Raw genomic sequence first — 22,349 nt, 5'->3', positions numbered from 1 at the left:
GTTGGAAATGGGTCAGTGCAAGTTTAAAGTAGGTGGGTTCAAGGGTAGATACATGAGGACCTGCTAGGTGGACTGGGGGTGGGTGGGCCTGCCCAAGCTCTGTGTCTTCTCCATGCTTCTCTCAAGATTATTACATAAAGAACATTGTTATTTTCATTTCATAATGAAGTCTGTGATGGATGTGCTAGGTTGTGGTATTAGTCTCATGGGAATCATAATCTTATGAATAGCAGTAGTCTTTGTGGGGGTGAGACCTAGTCTGTATAAGGAATCTAACCTCGGCTCTTTCGCCCGTCCCACCATGCTTTTGTAGACCTACCATGCCTAAGTGACACCTGGAAATGCAGTGAACCCACAGTGCAGCCCCTCTGCCCTATGTGCCAGGCTCCTGTCTTCTACAACTCTCCCATGCCCCAGTCAGTGGCTTTCCTCCCCCAAGACTGATAGAGCAGTAAGCTGATTACTAATTGCAGTCTTACCTTTTATGCCATGTACTGTTACTTCTTAAGTAGTGTTAAACTTAAAACTTGAGTTTGTAACTCTTTTTAAATTTTGTTAGTTTTCTGTTTGGAACTTGCACTAAGGATATCTGGAAACCTATTGGTCTCCTATGAATCTGTCTTTAACTGGAGTGAATTGATGGGTGGCCTCATGTTGTTTTTACATCTTATCAAAGCATACTGAATAGGATAGAGCAAGCAGGTAGTGTCCTGTCGATACTGCAGGCTTTAGCTCATAGTTGTTGACTGCTTGATGCCTTTGAGCAGAGGATTGGATGGGGTTTGGAATGGCTCACGAAGGCTGATACGTAAGGCGTGGTTTAAAATCTGCCCGTGTCTCAGGAAAGGATGGAGAGTGCTCCTTTGTGGATGTTATTACTCCCTGCCACTGACTGCCAGTCACTTTACAATAGGATGCAGAGCCCTGCTGGACTCCTCAGAGCAGATGCAATTTTGTAATTTCTGCCAGTCACGATAACTTGTTTGCATATACATTTTCTGTTACTTTCATCCAACTGTTTCTGATACCCATGTTACATTTTACTATATATGATAATTTCAAGACTATGTTCTGGTGTAAACCAAACTTCCTCTTGTCAGCTGCTCTACTATATAGACATTATATAGTCAAAATTTCCAGTGTTCTAGAAAAAGTGCAGTTTGAATATTAATTCGGTATTAGCGTCTTCACCTTCTGTTTTCTATTCTAAAACAGGTAAAATGCGTTAGCACTGTTTTAAGTTTGGTAATGAATCCAGTGTTACTGGAGATTGATGTCACATGAAGAAAATGCAACCCTTGGAGCTCAGTTGCAAGAACATTTCCTTGATGCTAAGTCTGTGGCATTAATGCTTTCCCCAAAGACTATTTCAGAACTGGTGCCAGCAACGAGCACTCGGCTTTTTTCTTGCATTCATAACATAGACAATTAATCTTGATAAAATAGCATAAGCATGCATTTTAGGTCTTGTGTTTCTCCGTGTGAGTCTTGTATGTCCAGACAGCAGCCTGCCAGTTTGCGCTTGCGGCCTGTGTTCTCAGAGATAGACCCTGAGGAAACTTGAGGGCCTGGGGGCTGCTTTCTGGGCTTGCACTTCTCTCTAGCAAACTATGATGGCTGTTTCTCATTGTATGTGCTTTGCTCCAACAGACGCTTCCTCAGAGAACAAATTGCTCTGACATCTTTGTTCTTTTAAACACTTACTATATAGATTTTTATTTTATTTTAGTAATTTTAAGCATCTCCATTGTAGTTATGAGAACTTGAAGTCTTGTATGTGCCCTGATGTTCATAAGGAAATATCTCGTGCACCTTTTGTACTGCGTTCCACAAGCAGAAGCCATGCCTTGGCCATTTTGCCTCAGCAAGGCAAGCTATGCATTTCGGTGCAGAGGTGTCACTGGTGACTGTTCATGTGCATTGGGAGCATTGAGCGGGTATTAGCTATATATCGATTATAAAAATTGCATCTGCTCTGAGGAGTTCAGCAGGGCTCTGCATCCTCACTAATGTCTGGGTTTTGTTCCCGTTGCAGATTTTTCTCGCATCTGGCTTCACTGTATTGGCTCTTCTGCACTGTGTACAGGCACAGGTGAGTTAACCCTTGGGTCTCTCACGTTGCCCTATGTTGACTATTAGATTAAATATTTTAAAGTGTTTAATACATTAGAAACAGTAAGCAAATAAGAGGAATGTGAGTAAGAACAGAATAAAACTTACTATTTCCCTGCATGTTTTTGTTAAGAGAGCTCTTTTATGGAATTGTTGAAATGGCATTTGAAGGTGTTGATTGGTTATTGTTTCTATTTGGAAAGTGTGTGTCTTCAGTGTACCTGCTGGACAAGTTGAGTTAATTCATTAAGTTTTAACCTCAGAGCCTGGAAAAAATTTTTTTTTTACTTATTTTTATATGTCAAATATTTTTGAGTGGTTGTATTATTTACCTGTTATTAAACTGGTATAATGTAGGAGAAAAGAAAACTTTTATAAGTTTTACCATTAACTCTCAGGCTGCATGTACAGGTGCTGTGAAATACTGGGCTTAGCCTCTGTGCCAGTGACGTTCCCCACTCATCCACTGATGATGTCCATGGGATTTATTAAACATGTTATTAACATGTGATACACTTTTCTTCATTTGTAACTTACCCTTTGAGAACCTCAGCTCCCTTAGCATTGGGACTGCTTGTATTCAAAGACATAGCCTTAGTTCTTAGAGCACTGAATGCTTTGCAGTTAAGACTAAATAAAGCCTGTTGAGTGTGAACATCTATCTGTAAGTACAAAGTAGAAGTGAGAATAATCTGTACAGAGTGTATAAGGCTTTTGAACATTGTGAGAAGTCAGTATGTTGGACATGTTCCTTCAGAGATCAGGGTGGAGTTGAGGGGATGTGGCTTCTGACTCCTTACTCTGTCAGGTGTCAGTGGTCTTAGGATGAAGTGTAAACACCTTCAGTTTGGTATTTTTTACCCTTCTTAGCATCTTGGGTATGTTTTGTGATACCAAGTTTTGATGTCTGAAGATTGGATGAGTTAAATCTTTTCTACTGTCTGTCACTGGATTTACCGTTTCTCATTTAGTTCCCAGCCTGAGAGACTTGTTAGCTCATTTTCCTGCTGTGTGTACTCATGTGGGCACTGGTCTCAGTGGCTGCTGACCTCACAGGACACCTGATGCCCACGTGCTCTTGACCATGCCACCCTTCTTCAAGTGTTGAGATACTAGCCGTCTCGCTTGGGTACTTGTCTGTTTTACTTAAAGCTGTTACTGTATTTCCTTATTTATTTATTGAGTACTGCACTGGACATTTGTGGAGGTCAGAAGGTAGCCTGCACCGAGTTGGTTCTTTTCTTCCACCATGTGGATCCCAGGACTCAAACTCCACTCATCAGGACTAGCAGTAAACCCCTCCTTAGCTACTGAGCCTCCTTCAAGGCTCGTTTTGCTTTTGCTCTGTCTTCATGCATATTTGTCTCTCGTCTTTACAGGGGCTATTTTTCCTCCTAGGACCTTTAATTTGCTTGTAATTAAATAAAACATTAGCTGTTGTACACTGTTTCCGATTCACACATCCTTACAGGGTTAGTCTGCAGAAGCTCTATTGCCCTTTGAGCAGCTCTGCAGTGCTCCTGTGAGTGCCCAGCATCCACAGTTGCTCTCTGGTTATGTCTGGATTAGCAGATGAGGACGCACAGCTGGTTAAGTGACTCTTCCAAGGACATATCACCCGAGTGGTGGCTTGCCGCTCTGAGGACCGTGATCTTAACCATGAGGCACCATTTCTGCCTAAAGAGCCCTGCTGGCTCTCATGCTTGTGGCAGTAAGTGTAATATATGAAATTATTTTCATGTTTGAAGACTTCAAACTTAATTTGAAAAAGTCAGACATTATTTACTTGTGTTTTATTAACTAGGCCTAACTTTTAACCTGTAATCTTCATTTCAGACTGTGGAGCACGATGACTTACTTGAAAACCAATGCCTGCATTAGTGATAAAAGCTCTGCAGCTTGTCTCAGACTGACTGGGGACTGGGGCGAGGTCGCAGCTCCAGCCTCTTTTTATTATTATTATTATTTTTTTTTTTTAAAGCATGGTATGTTAGGAATTGGCATTCTTTCCCCCTTAGACATTTTAGATTATAGGTAGCATCTATGCTTCACTGGATAAATTGCAAAACATCTGGGTGTGGTGGCACATGCCTATAATCACCAGCATCTGCAGGGAACAGAGGGAGGAGGGCCTGGAGTCCAAAGACATCTGCAGCTGTACAGTGAGTTCAAGGCCACCCTCAGTACTTGGTCCTGTTCAAAAAATCCCAAGCACACAAAAGGAATACACACATAATACACATGTCTAAATACAGGTGTACTCACAGAATAGCTGGATATGTAGCTCAGTAGTGATTCTATGTCTATGTAATATAATGCATACATAATTATTTATATATGAAATATAGTGACTATTTTATATAGTGGATATATTATATATTTCATATATAGATTTTTGCCTTAAAGCATGTAGTGAGAGAGCTGCCATTTCAAGACAGGAATAATAGCCTAGGAGAGTGTGAGTACTGACCTGCCTCGTTAGTGAGCTGCCATTATCTCTTGCACATTTATACTGCTCACTGACAAGCTCACAGGCCAGAGCTTGGAAGGACCATCTTTATATGCATTTTTTATTTGCCAGGATACTATTTAACTCCTATCTTCTGGTTCTGAAGATATCTCACTACTTGGCTTGGAGGGCAGAGTAGACACAAGTCTTCTTAATATCTTTAGTAGCTTTAATAGCTTTTTAAGCTTAGGTTCTTGCTATTAAAGACAGTAAGATACAGTGACTGCATTTCAACAAAGGGTCCAGTGCTTGCGGTTTAACTAAAGAAGTCAACATACACATATACGGCTGTAGGGCTCTCTGTACTCACGTCACCCAGTCATAGGTCAGTCTTGTCTGCTGAGTGCTCTAGAGTAGCTTTCCAAAGCACCGAGGCAATCCCCCTATTCTGTATACTGTAATGCACCATGTACCTTATCATAATGTAAATCGAAGAGCAGGTAAGGGATTTCTTAGTTTATTTTTTACATGACTAAACCACCTCTTAAAGGCTGCTGGCATGGTCGCCAGAAAACTGATTTTGAAATTGCAGAGCTCCTCAACAAGGGATTGACAGTGCACTTCCAGAGCCTGGAGCTGCAGTCCCAGGCTGTGTGGCACCATATGGCAGGGATGGAGGGTTTTGCCTCTGTAGTCAGCTGTTTTCAGGCTCAAAATTAACTCTTCTAGTTGACACTTCACTTATTGAAACAGACACTTATTTCTAATAACATGCCTTTGAAAAAACAAAGTAGATTACTTAAATTGTGCTACAGAAAGTCTAATATTGTCTTGCAATGTTTAAATCGTAAATGGATGATTTCCCCTTAAGGAACATATCTTCAGGAAGTTTTGTTTATTTAAGAACTGACACGGTATGGTGTTTAGGTAGAGCATACTTAGACTGTCTCTTAGCCCCTTCATGCTTAGTTGTTTTCAGGGCTGAACAGCTCATTGTATAAAGGTACTTTGGGTCTTAATTGCATAATATTGGTTCAATATCTTAAAATTTTCGTTGGAAAACAAAGTTAATTGTATTTTCTTCAACTTTCTGAAAAGACTGTAAGAGAATTCCTGGTTTGAATTATGGGATGGAGAATTCTTTAGTTTAAATTCAAAAGGCAAAGGACTATGTGCCATTTAAAAAAAAAAAACAGTCTGTAGCAAGCTACTGTTTCCAGTCTAGATCACACTTTTAACATCATTAAACCTTAACTGGCTTTGTCCACCAAACAGCAGGAGTTAGGTTAGCCTTGACATGCCATTGGATTTAAATACGTGACTAGTGCTTCACTACTGCTGTGTGTGTGTGTGTGTGTGTGTGTGTAAGGCTTGTATGATAAGTACATTCTAATGTTTTCGTCATCTCGTGATGTTCCTTTTACTTGAGCCACTGTTTTGACAGACATCTGTGTTGATGAAGCCTTTTGTTTTCTGCAGGTTTCCAAGGACTGATGGTGATAGTGACACACTGGGTGTGTTTGTTACATGTCACTGTGTAGTTTCCTGGTGATCAGAGTCAGATAAAGGCTACAGAGAAAGACAGAGGGAAGAGAAAGAACACACTTTGGCAAAGCGCAGCTCTTGGACACGTACTGTGTCAAGTTAAACTAGATGATTCTTTGTCAGAGTGTGAAGTATATTTGGATTTTACCTGAATCAATTTTATTTGGAAGACTTACACTTTGCATCCTAGCCGGTGGCTTAGGTGGTAAAGTATCAGAACTGTGTCCTGCAAGCTGTCATCTTTAGTTTGATCTGTAATAGTCCCAGAGACGCTTTACGCCTCAAGCTGCAAGTGCAAGAGCTACTCTGGTGGCTGTGACAGGACCTCAGGGAAAGTGTGCATGGGAGTTCTTACATGTCTGTCTGCAGCAGTATGTGCTCTGCTCGCTTATTTATGGGACATTATTAATATTACAGCTGCCCACATGTTCATGCTTAACCTTAGTTATGTCCTTGAATAGAAACTTACTTATCTAAAATAGCATTATTGTATTATAAAAGACTAATACTGACTGAAGCGCCAATAGTAGCAAATAAGTAGAAATTAATACATGTATACTAAAGTTACCTAAATGTGTGTTTATTTACGTGTGATAACGTTTGTCAGAACTGACTGCACTGTAGTTTGAGTAGAGAGACATGAAAGGAAGGCACGTGATGGCAATAGTGTGCTCACCTATCATACTCACAGTGGAACGGAGTGGAGAGAATGCTGTGCACACTGAGGCAGGTAATGGCCTAGGGCCTTCTCCTATCAGTCAGATCATCAGAAGAAGAACCCAGGGACTCACTATTGTGGTCTTAGGGCTTTGTTTGGTGGGTCTTTGGATTTTGGTTTGTTTGTTTGTTTGTTTGTTTGTTTGTTTGTTTGTTTATTGAGACGGGGTCTTCCTGTGTTCCTGGCTGGGCTGGAAATTGATATGGGAACCAGATTGACCTCGAATTCTGCCTGTCCCTGCCTCCTGAACTTTGGAATTAGTTGGCCCCAAAGTGGAGCCAATGATCACATTTTAAAATGAGAAAATGAAGTATCTATTGTGTTAAATGACCACTCAGTGATGTATCCAAGTTCACAAACTATTTAGAGGCCAAACTGAGGATGATTTTGTGGTGTTTGGCTCTTTAGAAACGAAATACCAAATGCAGACAGTTCTTATGAGATGCAGTTAGTTGCTTGCTGTTCAGGCCCCATGATCAGGTCAATGTGGAACACATGTAAAGGTATACAGAAAGAGCCAGCTCCACAGGTTGTGTCTGTCTGTCTCTCTCTCCTCTCCTCTCTCTCTTCTCTTCTCTTCTCTCTCTCTCTCTCTCTCTCTCTCTCTCACCATAAAGTTCATTTCAAGCTGGCTTTGTGTATACTTCCCCCCATCCCCAGTGAGATTTGCAGGCCCATTACACTGGCTATTTGAGAAGTTGAAGGCCTGTTTTACAATCAGAAACTATATCTGTCAGTCATTCGTACGGGAAAGCACAATTCAAGTGATATTACATTTTCAAAGATTGAAAAAAGGACACCAACTCCCCCCCCTTTTCTTCTGTTTACAAACAACTTTAAGGCTATGGAGTTATATAAGATAAAGCTATACACGCTATACACGGGCTCTGTAGTGTACTTGGTAGATTGCTTGCCTAGCATACTCGAGCACCAGGTTTGGTTTCCCCTGTTATAAACTGGATATGATGGCACAACCTTTAATCCTATTACTCAGGAAATGGAGGCAGGAACATCAAAAGTTCAGAATCACCCTCTGCCTGACAACGAGTTCACGGCTAGTCTAGCTATGTGCAACCCTGTCTCAAAACAAAATGAGACATATTTTTATTTGATAAATATTGTAAAGGAATGTCTTTTAATTCATATAATCAGAAATCAACACAGGACTCTCTCACAGAGAAGAAATCTTCAAAAAATATTTTGGCTTTTAGTTTTTAAATGTTAGCATTTTGAGGACTGATGAGATGTCCTGGCTGCTGAGTCTGATAACTGAATTCAGCTCTCCCACCTCTGAGATCCATTTAAAGGAATAGAGAACCTCTTCCTTCCTACAAGTCATCCTATGCCCTTGACCGTTTCACCCTCTCCCTCTCTGTTTCTCTCTCCTACATGTATTAGTTGGATGGAGAACCCTTTCAGTTAGTTTAAAAAGCATACATTTATGTTAGGTTTTATATTATAACGTCTTAACAGACATTACACTTTATACTGGTAAAAAATGAGGCTATTTTTCGCCATGTTGTTTCTTGAGTTGTTGTTAAGGGGCTGTGTACAGTGGTAGCTGAGGAACGCTGAGGTCTGACCACCGCGCTATGCAACACAGACACAGAGGGGCTCCCATCATTTCCCCTAAAGTTACTGGCCTACACCTGCTATTTCGGCTCCTCTTTTCTTTTAAAACCATTTTCAAGGAGATTCATAATAGAGCTATAATTTTATCAGTGCTGTCAAATGTTTTCCTGGTATCTCAGTAATTCATGCTGTTTCTCAGCTGACTGATTGACTTTGAATCATTATATTGTCCAAATATCTTTTATAAATTAGAATGTGAAGCTTATTAGTAAATTATATGCAACATAACTATTTGAAGATGACTCTAGTAGAGGCACAATGACCGGGCAGGAGACTGATGAGATTTTTGGAAATGGGAGCTGTCTAGTGAGGCTCCTCTTTCCAGCATTGGGTGTCGCCACGCCACATGGGAAGAGCAGCAGAGTTCACTTTGCTTGAGCTGTGACACTTAGCTCCAGGCCTCATTATCTGTGACAGACGTTAGCCTTGGCTAGCCTGCCTAGCTATGCTCCCGTTCATCTAGGTGTCCATTTGTTTTTATTTATGCTATGGGTTTTTAGTATTGATGGAACTCATATAAAGTATACAGCACAGAGATTATTACTTTTATATTTCCCTCCTCCACTCTATCCCACCCCCCTCCTTCCCTCCCCCTCCGTCTCCTCCCTTCTCTCCTCAATTCTTATTCTACACCTAGGTTACATGTATCTCTTTTTTTCACCCCTCCCTCCCCCTCCTATTCACTCCCATTTCCTCCCCTCCCCTCCTCTCTCTGTTTTGGGACAGGGTTTCTCTGTGTAGCCCTGGCTGTCCTGGAAATCCCTCTGTAGACCAGGCTGGCCTCAAACTTATCAGAGATGTGCCTGCCATTGCCACTCTGCCTCTCTGTCTCTCTGCCTCTGCCTCCCGAGTGCTGAGATCAAAGGTGTATGCCACCATGCCAGGCTGGTTATATTTATGTCTACAGGTTCAGATAATGTCTCAATAGTAGTTCCTAGCTCAGCTCTACCTATTACATAAGTACTTATCCCTAATCCCCACCACCACCACCCCGGCCACCCTGCCTTCACTGGCCTGACTATCAGGACGGAGACAAACTTATTTCCAGATTAGCAACCCAATGATACTTAGCAGCAGCCTTCACTGACCAACACATCCATCCTTTGCTGTCCTCACTTCCGAAAGTGCACACACATGCTAGCTGTGGATTAGACTGCAGTGACTTTGTCAGAGACAACAGATGGCTGAGAGACCTGTGGTCCCTTCCCAACAAATTCTTTTCTTTGCAAACCTCTTCAGAACTGATGAAATGCTCGGAGAGCTGCAGACCTTCACAGAGCAGTTCTAACCTGAAAAACCAGTTCTGGGCTGCATTCTTGGCGCTGAGTATTTCTATGGCATTTTTCTTTAACATATATTTCTTTGTGACCTCCTTACTTGTCTTCTTGTCCCTGGCCATGCCTCAATATGGTGAAAAACAAAAATAATAAAGCAATAAAGGAAAACATTATTTTTAAAATGTGTACCTACCTAGCTAGGGTTTATACAGATAAAGAGGTATAATAACAGCCACTTAAGGGCCCTTGAAGATCCAACAGGTGGTCATTTTATTTTAGAGTCTCTTTCATAAGCCTGTGATGATCACCCTGTGTTGTAAGAGGTGAATCAGTCATTGGTAGTCATCTGGTAGAGATGGGTGTAGCAGAGAGCTGGCTATGTTGTAAGAGGTGGGTCAGGCATTGGTAGTCATTAGTAGAGAGGGTGGGGATAGTGGAGAGCTCTATGGCTCCTTCTCTTAAAAGGGATACCTTTGAACATCCTTGTCTATAAATTTGTGATAGTAACCTCCCATGAGAAGAGTAAGAATCAAGCAGATACCACACAGATGAGTGTGTACATTCCCAGATACATTTGCTACCAGAGTGAGCAGTGTGTCCTTACATTTAACATATCCCCAGGAGGCAGCATGGAGCCTCCTAATGCCTCTCTTCCCAGTTGGGTTGCCGGCTGGTGCTGGTGTAGCACAGAAGTGCAGAGCCCAGGCTTCCTTCCTTGTCCTGCTGGAAAGGACATGGGGAAACTCCAAAATTTCACCAGCTCAGTCTCAGACTGGTGGCTATGAGATTTTAAGCAGATAGATTTGTCTTTTACCTCAAGTCTCCTCTTGATTTCATTAGATGAACTAAGAGAAAGCCATCAATATTGACTATGAATCACAGTATAAATGGTCCCTCAAAATGTTGGTGGATCCCCAAATCCCAGACCTGTCGGGGAAGCTGGTCTGCCTTCCCCAGTTTTATTCTCAGTGCCCAGCCCTTCTTGGAAGCTGTCAGCACTCAGATCTTGGTACACTAGCCCTATAAACTGTGTGCAGATAGTCCAAATCAAAACAGGAACTAGAAGATGGCTCAGCAGTTACAACACTCAACACTTGAGCAGAGGACCTGAGGTTTTCCCAGCACCCATCAGGGGACGCTTTCATTGTCAGAGTTGTCCCATTGAGTCCCTGGGGCATGGATACACACACTCAAAAAGAAAGCATTTAAAACACAAAACAAACGCCCTCTAAAATCTGAGACATTGCCCCAAGCATTTCGAATGTGGGCTGGTAAGGTGCTGTACTGTTCTGTGCCTGCTATAAAGGTTTCTTGGTCTTAGTAACAAGTTTGTGCACATTTTGTGTGCATGAGCCCCGTGCTCAGATTCTTAACTGCATATTTACTTTCAGTTTTCATGTGTATATCTGTCTTATATCTGTGTATCATGTGTGTTCCTGGATCATGGCAGTCAGAACAGGGTGTCAGGTTCCCTGGAAATGGAGTTTCAGATGGTTTTGGGTGAGCACTCCATGGAACTGGTGAATTGAACCCAGGTCCTCTAGAAGAGCAGCAGCTCCTAACAGCTGAGCCATTTCTCCAGCTACCCACTTTGTCCTCTGAAAGAAAGGAAGAAAACATACAGATTTGTACTCAGGCATGTTTGGAGGTTAACCTCCTAAGCTGTAAGGCCTTCCACTATCATATATTAGTAGCATATATTCAGAATCAGGACTGTAAGACTCCAAGTCACAGAGAGTGAAATTATCTTTAGAATGTTAAACTTAGCAAGATAGGGGATTATGGTAATTTTTAGTTTATTTTAGGATAGCTTCAAATGATAATTTAATAACTTAATTTAATGTGTTTTTGTTTTGTTTCTGTATCTGTGTGCTGATAGGTTACAGGTTCTGTTGTGTTGTGGCAATCTCAGTTGAAAACTCAGCTCTGCAGCATGTGCTACAGAGACACTGGCAGTAGGTGGCCACACTGTGAAAGGCAGGCCATGAGGAGAGAAATTTAATTGGTGGCCTCGGGTGTTGATGTTGCTTGGCAGCTGTCATCTGTTAGTACTGTGAGGATTTCCCAGGACAGTGTCACTGCTCGTGACACTAGTGTCCTGGATCTGGGATCTGCCAGAGTATCTCTGTGTAGCCTTGGCTATCCTGGAACTCAGTTTGTAGACCAGGCTGGCCTCAAACGGAACTCTGAGACCCATCTGCCTCTGCCTTCTGAGTTCTCAGGCTGAGATCAAAGGTATGCTCCACAGTGCTAGGCTGTACCCGGGGTTTCTAATTTACTTTCCCCAAGTTTTAAGGGCTGACACAAGATGACACAAGAAAGCATCTTTCTTGGAAGTTTCCAGGACCGGGATACCTGCACATAGGCCACCTGCTTCTTCCCCTCGTGAAATGCTTTCCTCATGAGTGGCTGCCTTTCCACAAGATCATGCTGCCTTCCCTGCCTTTGTACAATGAGAAGCCACTCTGTGCAGATGCGGATGCAGATGCGGATGTGGGTGCGGATGAGGAAGCATTGTTTAGGGTTGGGTAGCTGTCTGTGCAGAACCACTAGCTGGAAGGACATTCCTATGGCGCAGCCTGCAGTGTGGATGCTGCACGCATGTCTGATTTCCTAATTGGTGTTCATCTTACTGTTCATCCCACTCATGTGCACCAGTCACCAGGGCACAGAGTTTTCCAGCCTCACTGTTTTTCTGGAAAAGTCATTTAGCTCAGACAGATGCCCAATTTGTAACAACCCACAAGCAGTTTATTTTGTAAAACTGACTCTGCCCTATTTTCTTCACCTCTAAGGGATGTTTCTGAGTTTGAGCGATTGTTCATACGACTTGGGAAGAATTCTATACACCAAACATGACCCTTTAAGAAATCTGATTATGTTTTTAAAAAGTAATACTTATTTCCCTACAGTTTGTAGGAGATCTTTATTTTAATGTCTGAGATGAAGGCAGGCCGTGCGTTTTCATGGCTTTCCAGAGACTCATGGTCACAGCCTTCCCAGTTAGAAATGCTGATGCCACATTTATTATTTTCCCCATTACAGGTGAAATCTTTAGGAGTCTCACATTCCCGGGCCTATCGTGCTGCTCTAACAATGTCTGTCTGTCATTATGTATGCTCACTGAAGGAAGCAGGTGTCTAAACCTGTTATATTATAGACATATGGCTTCTGTGCTGGGGCATGTGGAGATGGTGCTGAAAGACAGGCATGCTCACCCACTGTGGTGCTAGCTATGGGTTAACAAGTACATAGATGGCTGCCAGCATTATAAATTCAAGTCAAACACACTGCTATGGGCCATACGATCTAGCAGTGCAGTGGAGGCTTACGTCCATGTTGTAGAGGGAGTAGCCAAGGCTAAAGTTTATGTTTTGTGTCCTTGCCAGCAATAATTTTCAATTCAGGTTGACTAATTCCCTCATCAGTTCAAACAGTTCCATGACATGGGAAGGAAGCATCCTTGACGGTAGTACCTAGTAGGAAGGAGAAGGCCATGTGTCAATGCCCAGTTGTGTACATTTGTCCATTTGCTTTTATTCCAAGTCTCGCTATGTACCAAAGGGTATTATTAAACAATGGACTACCTTCCTGTCTCAGGTTCTTAAATGCTAGGATTATGGGATTATGGGGATGGACCACCGTGCTCAACAGAATGGTGTTTGTATATATCCTACATGTATGTTAGCCTGGACAGGTTAGTAGGATCAAGGGTCATCTTCTCACTAAGATATTTTAATGGAGTCCTGATGCGTAGGTCTGCTGAAGGCTTGCAAAATTGTGACACTCTACAACACACATTTCAGACTGAGTACCCCACAGAGTTGCCAGAGGAGGACGTAGTTGGGAGGATAAGGCAAGAGTAGCCTTCTGAAGTGTGCCAGGTGGTAGTGGGGACTAAGAGGACAAAGGTGGGGGCAGGGCAGGATGTAAGCGTGTGCATGGGTTGATGGGAGTTTAATTGGGGTGCTCAGACTGCATGTAATCATTCCATGTTCTATGAAACATCTCATTTTGTTTACCTTGACTGTTCAGTTTCTATGTTCTAGATTATCCCACTTTCCACAGCTAATTAGTAATTTTTCTATCTTGACAAAGATAATATGGTGATTTTCATAGTAGCATCATTCATAATAGCTCCAAAGTGAGGAGAATTCAGATGTCCATTGGCTGAAGAACGGAAGAATAAAATGAGCTACAAACATCAACGGAATGTTATTCAGGAATGAAAGTAAATGACATAATGAAGCATGCTGTAAGGTGGATAAGTCCCAGAAGCATTACATGTGCAGGATGCTATTTGGGAAAGCATGTTTGGTGATAATTCCGTTTATTACAAAATGCCTAGGAAGGGCAAATCTGTGTTAGAGAAAGTAGAGTAATGGTTGCCCAGGGCTGGAACGGGGCAGGAAGTGATGGAGCCGATAGCTGATTGGTGCTGATGGCATGGGGTTTCTTCTGGAATGTGTGTTATAGTTCAGTAAATTTCTTTGTACTAACAATAAGAACATGGAATCAAAGTCACCTACAATTTTTTTTTTTAGAAAACAAACTTGTATGGTAGAATCCCACATATGGAATATGTCAGAGGGTCAGGTGAGGAAATAAGGAAAAGCAATGTAAGCAAAAAAAAGGTAAACTGTAAAACAGTCATTAAAAGGCAATTAACAAAGCCACATAAAAAAATTGTCACTTACAGATACAACCTAAAAATAGCATTTGTGGACAGTCTTGGTATAAATCCACTATCTTATTTCGTTTTCTAGCCTGAAGCACTAAAAGAACGCCATTTGAGGCCAAGAGACCAAGGATTTTAGAACAAATATTTTATTATATTTTTCAACATTTAAGCAAAATTCAAGATTAGTTTCATTTAACTGAACAATTTAGAAAATTGCCTATCTTTAAAGAAAAAATGATGAAGTTTTTTAATTGATTTTTGTTAAGGTTAGATACAAAAGGGAAAGAACTTATTTGTTAATGGAAACAATAAGAGAAGGGAAGCTGTGCTCACATAACAAGGTGTCAGAAGCAGATCAGTCAGGAGGCCTTCAGCTCTTACAGCAGCTCTTACTGCAGGCATGCATTGCAAAGCATTTGCTTGCCCTGCTTCTCATTTGTTGTTATACCATTACTGATCTAGAGTCCTGTGTTTTGGACAAGAGAACAGAAGAAATGAGGAGTGAGTTCACCCCTCAATGGCACTGGGGTAGAAGAGGCTAAGCAGGCAATGCAGTCCCCACCCTCCTGCCACACACACACACACATACATACACACACACACACACACACACAAACACACACACACAAACACAGCAGACAACTCAAGAGAGGAAGGCTTGCTTTGCTCCCAGTTTCAGAAGTTCCAGCCTGTGGGAGTCATCCAGAACTCAGCAGAGCAGAAGTGTGTGGCAGAGGCTTCCATGTCACCAAGTCCAAGGAAGCAAGGACCAGGTTATATAGCCTTCAGACGTCCAACCCTCCTGCTCAGCTTCCTCCAGCCACAGGCTTCCAAAATAATTCTACCAGCTGGGAAATAACTTTTCAAAACTATATGAGTCTGTGAGGTGGGGGAGGGTCTTTCATAATCAAGCCACCATGTTCTGGCCCTGGTTGCCAAGACCTGACCATGTCATAATGAAAACTGCATTTAGTCCTCCTTTAAGAAACAGCCTGGGCAGTTTCCAGCTCTGTTCAGAAGTACAAAGTTTAAAGTCTCCTGACACTTGACATTGGTTGGTTGGCCTGTTAAAGTCACCATTCTTCTAATATATAGTGGTAGCATTACCATTCTATTCAAATATGGAAAAACAGGAAGATAGCAAAGAAGCTTTGGGCCAAACCAAAACCATCCAGATGCACGTGGCATTCTGTAATTCTGAGCTGCCGTGTGGGCTTGGGCCCCTACCGTGCAGCCGTCTGCAGCACACACTGCCTGTCTCTCCAGATGGATCTCCTTGTTGCCTGAGGCTTTCCTTGGCAAACACCCATGTTCTGGCATCTTAAGTTCCAGGTATCCCCCAGGTTTCTCTGGGGATGTGATCTTGATGTCCATTGCGTAGCCTCTTTAAAATCTTTGTACAAGTACACTGGGTGCCCGACAACGCCACCTGGATGACACCAGGTTCTGCTGTCTGCTTTGGAAGTAGCCAGGCCACAGTGGACCATAGCACCTGCAGCCACTGAGTGCCTGAATGGCAAAACTTGGAAAAAGACTTTCGTAGATGGCCGTTTTCCAGTAAGGCACCACAATCACAGTTCTTTTCATGTAAATCTTATAAAGTTTTATATCTTGCCCATTTAGAGGGTGATCTCTTGCTACTTCCTGAAGTATTCACACAATACCCTTTCTGTGGTCCCATTGCGGGGGTTCCCTGCTTCGTATGTGGTGCTAATCTGTTTAGTAATTGCAGATGCTTGCCCATACCTACTTTGTCAGAAATTTTAAATGTGCTCACATTCTTTTCCTGGCCATTTGTATATCTATCACATCTTTATGTTCTTTTTTCTTTTCTGTTCTGACTGTAAACCTAAGTGCAGCCAACAATAACCATACCAGACCCAGAATCCTATGTATTCTTTGAAGTTTCCTCCCAAGATTAATCTATTACTTTTGAATTGGCTGCACAAGTTTTCAGGATATGGGTAGAACAGGGACAGATCTCCCCCTACCCACCGCCCCCCCCCCAATTGTGAAGTGAGTAGCCTGCTGTTTAATGTCTCATCAAAGATCCTAAGATCACAGCTTATGTAGGCATCCTGGTCCTCTGAATTCCTAGTGATCACCCATCAAAGTCTACCCTCTGCATGCTATAGTTTTCTAGCCTCTACCTCCAGAGCACAGCAAATCCTTCTTACAAATGTGCTCTAAAAGCCTTGTTAGGCTTAACTGTAGCAGCCACCTAGCTCCTGGTACCAACTTTCTGTACTAGCCTTTGCATGAGTAAAACAAGACAACTCAAGAGAAAGTTGTTTGGGCTCACAGTTTGAAAGTTTTATGGTCATTCCTGGTGGGAAAGAAAGATATGGCAGAGTTCACAGTGAAAGAAATATGGGGTGAAGAGCCTTCACATCAAGCCTGACCAGGAAGCAAAGAGGGATAGGTTCCAACTTTCAGAGGTTTAACCCTATGAACAATTCATCCCAGCTAGGCTTTACCCTCTCAAGGTTCCAGAACCCCTTAGAATGAAATAGCACAGCCAGTTGGGAAGAGGCACTGAACATGTGAACCTGTGAGAGAATGTTTCAGATTCAAGCCGTGACATCCGCTAAGCTCTGCTCACGAGGAGCTTAAGATCATTAAAAGGTATTTGCTTAGACAGTGTTTTGGCTTTCATTTATATTTTATTGTTTGTCTCAATTTTAGGAGGGTTTCACTTACAAACAAAAGCAAAGTGTGAGTTAATAAAAATTAACAGAAATTAAACAGAAAACTTCACGTAGTAGATGTAGGTGATACTTCTGAGTTTAAAGAAGTTATTACTGTTGTATATATTGTGTGTGTGATGTATATGTGGACGGGTTGGGCATGCCAAGGATGAGTGTGCTTGTCAGAGGACAGTTTTGTGAAGACATTAATAAATACCAGGCAGGGCATCTCACTTGCCTGGCCTCTGCTTTATTAGAGTTCAGGAGCTACCCAATGCCTAGTGAGTGCCTATATCAAATGTGGAATACACAAGTCTTTGTCCTATTGGGACTTTGTGTCTTAAACTTTGAGTTTGCTGTTCTTTAGTCTGATCCTCCGTACCCCAGCCAGTCCCTCATCTCAAAGACTGGATGACTTATCTGCGTTTCCTTGCCTGTCTTTTTAATTGCAGTGCTGTTACGGGTCCTGCCCTAATTCCTAATTTAGGAATTTCCTAATTCCTCCCTTCGTATTCATTTAATGTAGGCATACCCCTTTCACTGCAGCAGAAGACACAGGTACTCAGTGTGAAATTCTTCATCAAAGTAACTGTGTCTCTGACAATTAGACAGTTCTTCACAGTCAACATTTTGCCCTATATTTTACATTGATGGTTCACAAAGTTACATGGTTTTTTCATGTAATAGTTAAGACTATTTCAGCAATATCAATAGCCACACAACCTTTAATTTTCAAAAGTTTTGCTGCTTAGACACACAAATCATGGTTATCTACAATCTGGGGTTTTCATTGTAGAATACATACACTGCAGTTAGCATGGCCCCATGGTGTGATCCATGTTGGGGTTCTATTTAATCAGGAAGGGAAAATTTTCTGTAAGTCTAAGAAAACCCTTGCTAGTTTAGAAACACCTTTTCAACCGTTCCTTTCTTTCCTCTGCTGACCTGGTCTTGGGCTAGCCTGCTGCTTTCCTTCACTGTCATGGCTCCTGAGGAGACGTTGACTCTTTGTATTACTCAGAGACATGCAGCTAGCAAAGGCCTCTGCATCTTCTCTTACATAATTAAGGTTCTCTTGTACAGTAATCTGTAGCCTGTGTTTAGGGGAAATTTTTGTAAGTACAGCTCTGACTGGTCTTACTCCTCTGTAAGAACTATTTCTCCCCTAATGTAGTACCATTAGGCCACTGAATTTATGGTGGCAATTTTGTCTTACTGGTTATTTCTTCTGAATAATTGTTTGACAACTGCAAATGAAAGAAGTGAAATAGAATAAGAGAATTTTTTAAATTGTCACGGTTACGCTTAGGGAGTCTGGGTGAAAATGCCCTTCCTGGCCAGTGACCCTTTATGTAATAGTGAAGAGCCTGGGACTCTCTGTGTAGACCAGGCTGACCTCAAACTCACTTAAATCTTCTAGCCTGTTCCCCATGAGTGCTTAGACTAAGGCATGCCCTGCCTTATCCTAGCTTCTAAATTTTATTTAATTTTTGTTATTTAGAGACAGGGTTTCTCTGTGTAGCCCTGGCTGTCCTGGACCATACACCAGGCTGGTATTTAACTCAGAGATTTACCCAATTCTGCCTTTTAAGTGCCAGAATTAAAGGGGCATACCACCATGCCTAGAATCTCAGACATTATAATAGACAGAAGTTCTTTTTTTTTTTAAGATTTATTTATTTATTATATGTAAGTACACTATAGCTGTCTTCAGACACACCAGAAGAGGGCATCAGATTCTATTACAAATGGTTGTGAGCCACCATGTAGTTGCCGGGAGTTGAACTCAGGACCTTTGGAAGAGCAGTCAGTGCTCTTAACCACTGAGCCATCTCTCCAGCCCCTGGATGGAAGTTCTTATCATAACTGATTCCATCTGAGGATCTCAGACCCACTCTGCAGCCCAGATCTGAGTCAGTGCCCCTGGAGCCACAGGAGGAGAGCCCAGGCAGAACCAGGCTGGACCCAGAGATCACACACTTTCAACCTCATATAGTGGATTGCTGGGTTATTAAGCAAATCTTAGAACAATTACTATATTAAAGTAGCCAGTATGGGAGTGAGAATTATTTCGACGAATTTCTCAAACCTTTTTGCTAACTGAAGAAAAGGTATACACACACTCACACACACACACACACACACACACACACACACACACACATACCCTGAGCTTCCCAATGATGATGATCAGGTTACACTCTTACACTACCTACTGGAAGCTGGTCTTTCAGTGAGGGAAAGTTGGACCTGGATTCTTTTCTAGGTGATGAAAAGAAAAGAAAAAAAAAGAAAAGAAAAGAAAAGAAAAGAAATTGTTTTGCAAGATTTTATTGTTGTGTTTCAAATGCTTCCCCTACATGTTGCTTTTGGCACAGAATTACAAGTTGCAACTCAGACTTCTGAGGTGTGTGACAACCAGTCCTCAGCCACTCCTACCTTCATTTAAAAGCTAGAAGTGCCTTTGTGTGTGTGTCTATTGAAAGAGTCTCTGATTTATAAACAGTTTAGGCAGGTTACAGATTGGCTTTAAAAATTTAAGTCACCAAGATAAAGATGTTTTAATAAAAAGCAGAGGTAGTGATATACAGTGTGGAATTTACTTTGTAATGATCAGATTTCACTGTTTTCTTAAATATGGTGAAGTCTTGACATTTGGTTTTTTTCAGTGCAATTAGTAAATTAGTTATTAATTCATCTCTGAGGCTTTGAAAATAAATAGATAGATAAAAATAAACAGCTCCAAAGAAGATGTATTTGGGAATTACTATTCTTTTTGTAACATTACCATTTATCTTCATGTTCTGACTTAGCACCCACCTGTCATTTTCTGGGACTTTGATTTGGGCAGTTGTAATATAACCCTTGCGGCAGATGTCAGGAGGTGGGAAAGGGAAGACCTGCCTGAAGGCCGGTCCCAGAGGAGACTGCTGTTAAATCTGTGGTCAGGAAAAAAAAATGCTTTAAGCCTTATAAAATTTGCCTTATCAAAGGGGGGAAGTGATGATGTAAACAGGAAACTGACAGTGAAGAGCAAAAGAAAGAAGAGCGAAAGAAAGCAGCAGCAGCAGCAGCAGCAGCGTTGCGGTGGTGGCGGTGGCAGTGGCGGCAGACTTGAAGATGAACCAGACACTGCTGGGGATGTCCAGAGGAAGGGTAGGGTTATGTGTCAGAGCATGTGCTTTGCTTTGACAGAATCTAGCTGAATTTTATCCTCCTTGCAGGATAAAGTTTAGCCATGTCTGTGCCTGTAGAAGAATGCGAGCTAGTGTTGAAGGTTTAGGACAATTTAAAGATGGGAGGGCAGTTTGAGAGCACAGGCTGCACAGAGAATCATACTTCAAACCCAGAAAAGTAGTGGCTAGGTAGAGGCCCACACGGTGCAGTCATGGGACCACAGATAATGATTTCCTGCTGTCTATGTGTTTGTGCAGTCTCTACAACCTCCTTTCTTCTTCAGCCTACTAAACTCATCTTTCTCTTATCTCCCTCTCCCCCCTCCCCCCTCTCCCCTTCCCCTTCCTCTTCCTCTCTCCCTTCCCCCCTCTCCCTCATAGAAAGTAATTTCAGAGCAAAGTGAAAGGTTTTAACTTCCAGCTTCCCTAGGTAATTCCGTTCAAGAACAGGTAAAATCAGCTGGTCTGATGCCCATTGTTTTGGCCTTGGCAAATACTGGCGTATGGGCACGGAAGGCACTGGACTCCAAGGCACGTGACCCAGCAAGCCTTGCTGCTTTGTGAAGGCGTATCTGTTTGCAGAGGTAGCAGTAAGGACCTGGCCACCGCTGTGGCTGGGTGTCCCTGAAGCTGGAGCAGAGGAGCATTGCCGTGCTTCTCTTCCTGCACTGCTATAGAAAGCTCTAACTTACAGGTTCCGGGAAGCAGTTACTCACAGTAGTTTCTGGAACACCCGACCAAGTCCTCCGGCAGCACCATTTAATAACTTACCGTTCTGAAAAATATTTGTTCCCTCAAACTCTTTATTCAGGTTTTCTTTTCCTTATTTTTGCTGTGCTGCAGGTTATACCTAGGCCTTCAGACATGCTATGTGAATACCCTTCTCTACTCAGTCCTAGTCCTTACGTATAACTTGATTTTAAATGAGGAAAGAACCGCTCCGTCTTCCAGTATCAGGAAGGAAAGCAAACAGAATGGCAGCTTACTTACTGCCCAGCCCTCACATAAGCCGCACCATAGGTTTGTGCAGGGTATCCTTCGGGGATTCTCAGCTGAACCAGTGCCCGCTGCCATGCTTCATGCTGGGCTTTTCTTGCTCCCATTTCTTTGATTTTATTATTTTCTCTTAGGCAGAACACATGACAGATCTGCCACGCACTGTGCTGCGTCTTGGCTGGAATCAGGTGAGAAGCTGTGTGTATTTGGAAGAGCTCCTCCATGCTTTCAAAGTTTTAAAAGTATTTTCATGTCTTGTTTTTTTTTAATTAGACAAAATATATTCCAACATATATTTTTCTTTTATTGAAGATGACAAGCATAAATTTACAGAATTACGCTCTTAGAGTACATTCATTAGAGTTTCAGTTGATAATTTAATGTGCTTTGAAATCTTACAGCAATTCTCTATTTTCAATAAATATGAGGTAGGTAATTCAACATTAAGTAATTGCTCACAGGTATATGTTCAAGATAAACGAGTGCAAGCATAATTTCATGGGCTTTTTTATTAACTCTGGGAGCATGTTTGTCAGAGCAGATACCATTAGTGTTTGTTGATTGGGCAGATAGTAAAATAGGCTTTAATATGTATCATAAAATCAGTATAGGTCTCCTCACGAGTTTTGATTTTGTTGCTTTAAAAAAGATTCAGAGAATTAGGTTGGCCAAAAGAGGAAGCATTGTCCATTTGTTTAGCAGGTAGGCACAGACAGGAACAGTTCTGAACATAATCTCAAGTCAGTTAGGATATGACATCCACCAAAGAGTCCTATGTCCCATGGCTACCAGTGAAGGAAGCTGCAGGCCTGCTGGTCCTGTTGTGTGCAGTGCTTCATGTTTCTTTGTTGTAGAGTGGGAAAGCTCTAGGCATTTTTGCACCAATGTTGAGCACCTGGGCCTGGGAGACGAGACTCTGCTGTCAGGTGATCATGGACACTGCTGTCAGGTGACCATGGACTCTGCTGTCAGGTGACCATGGACACTGCTGTCAGGTGACCATGGATACTGCTGTCAGGTGACCATGGACTCTGCTGTCAGGTGACCATGGACACTGCTGTCAGGTGACCATGGAC

At 42.1% G+C, this 22,349-nt stretch overlaps 1 protein-coding gene across 3 annotated transcripts in view; it reads left to right on the top strand.

Annotated features, from left to right (window-relative positions):
• Positions 1–22,349, top strand: part of Ncoa2 (nuclear receptor coactivator 2) — a 228,504-nt gene that overhangs the window by 84,504 nt on the left and 121,651 nt on the right. For all 3 annotated transcript variants that reach the window (XM_021170361.1, XM_029476884.1, XM_021170377.2), the window contains exon 2: positions 2,036–2,092. The gene's annotated coding sequence lies outside the window, so the exon portion shown is untranslated. The remainder of the gene's footprint in view (positions 1–2,035; positions 2,093–22,349) is intronic.

Source organism: Mus caroli, chromosome 1 (genome assembly GCF_900094665.2).
Source record: "Mus caroli chromosome 1, CAROLI_EIJ_v1.1, whole genome shotgun sequence".
NCBI lineage: Eukaryota > Metazoa > Chordata > Mammalia > Rodentia > Muridae > Mus > Mus caroli.
Note: the sequence above shows the minus strand (reverse complement) of the source record. Positions and strands in the feature narration are given on the sequence as shown.